Below are 2,500 nucleotides of genomic sequence, written 5' to 3' on the forward strand. Positions count from 1 at the left end.
AGAAGAAGAAGAAGACTGATTGAATTTTTAATGGATAAAGAATTAGGCGCAGTGAAGGTATTCTGCCCATTTAAAGACACAAAACATAAAAATAAAGAACGATATAAACCATAGAAATAAAGAAATAAAATGAAATAAAACAAAATAATAATAATAATAATAATAATAATAATAATAAGAAGAAGAAGAAGAAGAAGAAGAAGAAGAAGAACAACAACAACAACAACAACAACAACAACAACAACAACAACAGAAAGAGCAACAACAAGAAGAAAAACAAGAACAAGAAACAATGGTCGTATAAAGTCCTTGGCATGTCATCAGTGTGTTTATTCCACATGTCACCACCAATCTTAGTACCCATGCTTCGAGACACACTGACCACAACGTTACATGCAAAAGGATTCTGTTTTAGAACGGTTGCATGGAAACGTGAGTCCATGTGGAGTGATGGCCTAGAGGTAACGCGTCCGCCTAGGAAGCGAGAGAATCTGAGCGCGCTGGTTCCAATCACGGCTCAGCCGCCGATATTTTCTTCCCCTCCACTAGACCTTGAGTGGTGGTCTGGACACTAGTCATCTGGGTGAGACGATAAACCGAGGTCCCGTGTGCTAGCATGCACTTAGCGCACGTAAAAGAACCCACGGCAACAAAAGGGTTGTTCCTGGCGAAATTATGTAGAAAATTCCGCTTCGATAGGAAAAAACAAATAAAACAGCACGCAGGAAAAAATACAAAAAAAAAAAAGAAAAAAAAAGGGGTGGCGCTGTAGTATAGCGACGCGCTCTCCCTGGGGAGAGCAGCCCGAATTTCACACAGAGAAATCTGCTGTGATAAAAAGAGAAATACAAATACAATACAATACAGTACAATACAATTGAACCAGCTGTTTTGTAGATCTTCTTCTTGTTCTGCAGACAAAGGAGAAGAATTATTGTGCTTTGTTCATCAGAATTTATTGGTGATCTGGTTCGCAAAGAGTATATTATGTAGAAGGGAATCTATGTCTCGTTGCTTACTGGATTTGCGACATGAATGTGTGCGGTACAAATGTGTCTTCCTCTGTCTATCACTCTGTCCATCTATCTTTCTATCACACATACACACGCGCGCTCGCGCACATATCACACACACACACACACACACACACACACACACACACACACACACACACACACACACACACAGCCTATCTACCTCATCTTCCCACCTCTCTCTCTCTCTCTTTGCTTTCATAGTATACACTCGCATTTATTTCTTATCTCTATGTCTGTCTGGCTGTCTCTTTCTCACTCTCTTTATCTCTCTGTCTCGTGTTTCTGTCTGCTATGTACATCGGTTTTGTTGTGCGTAGATGTGTGTGCGTGCATGCGTGCGTGCGTGCGCGCGCGCGTATGTGTGTGTGTGTGTGTGTGTGTGTGTGTGTGTGGGTGTGTGGGTGGGTGGGTGGGGGGCGTATTGTACATGATGTGTGAAACTAAAAGGGATGTGCGTTTATGTCAGGTACATTCATTCATTCTTTCTCTCTCTCTTTCTTTCTATATTTTCTTTGTGCCCCCCCCCCTCTCTCTCTCTCGCTGTCTCTCTCAGTCTCTCTGTGCCCCTTTATCCTTCTGTGTTTGTCTCTGTCTACATCTCTCTCTCTCTCTCTCTTTATCCCTATATCTCTCAAATGAATGAACATATATACAAGAGAAAATAGAAAAAAAAACCCACTAAAACATAGATAAAGAACCAAACAAGCAAAAGAAACAAAAAAAAAAAAAAAAGTGAGAATCGAATAAACAAATGTATACATCGATACATACACACATGAAATACAACAACAACAACAACAAAAACAACAACAACAACAACAACAACAACAAAAACACACACACAAAGACACAAGTGAATAAACCCATATATCAGTGACGCCCATAAAGCGTCAGTTTTCACGTTTATTCAACAGATTTCGGCAGATGAAACGAAACGACAAAGACAGCAAGTTCCTTTATCAAGTTAGCCACCATTATCATACACATGGCACATGTGACATGTAAAGTATCTGTCTATCCTTACATCTTTTGGGGGTGCCCAGCCATCACGCGATGGTGCAGAAAATGACAGTTACTCTGATCAGACGCAATTAAACATGTTTGTGAGTGGCGAAAATCGCTTGAAGACAGTTTTCCAAATGTCTGTTTTATAGAAAACATCAAGCTTGTCGAGAGAAACGTATCTCACAACTTCCAGATGCACATACATATGAGACGATAAACCGAGGTCCCGTGTGCTCCATGCACTTACCGCACGTAAAAGAACCCACGGCAACAAAAGGGTTGACCCTGGCAAAAATTCTATAGAAAAATCTACTTCGATAGGAAAACATAAAAAAAACTGCATTCAGGAAAAAATGCGCAACGCGCTCTCATTGGGGAGAGCAGCCGGAATTTCATACAGAGAAATCTGCTTTGACAAAAACAAAACAAAACAAAAAAACAAAACAAAACAAAACAAA

The sequence above is a fragment of the Babylonia areolata genome, chromosome 5 (assembly GCF_041734735.1).
Source record: "Babylonia areolata isolate BAREFJ2019XMU chromosome 5, ASM4173473v1, whole genome shotgun sequence".
NCBI classification, from domain to species: Eukaryota; Metazoa; Mollusca; class Gastropoda; order Neogastropoda; family Buccinidae; genus Babylonia; species Babylonia areolata.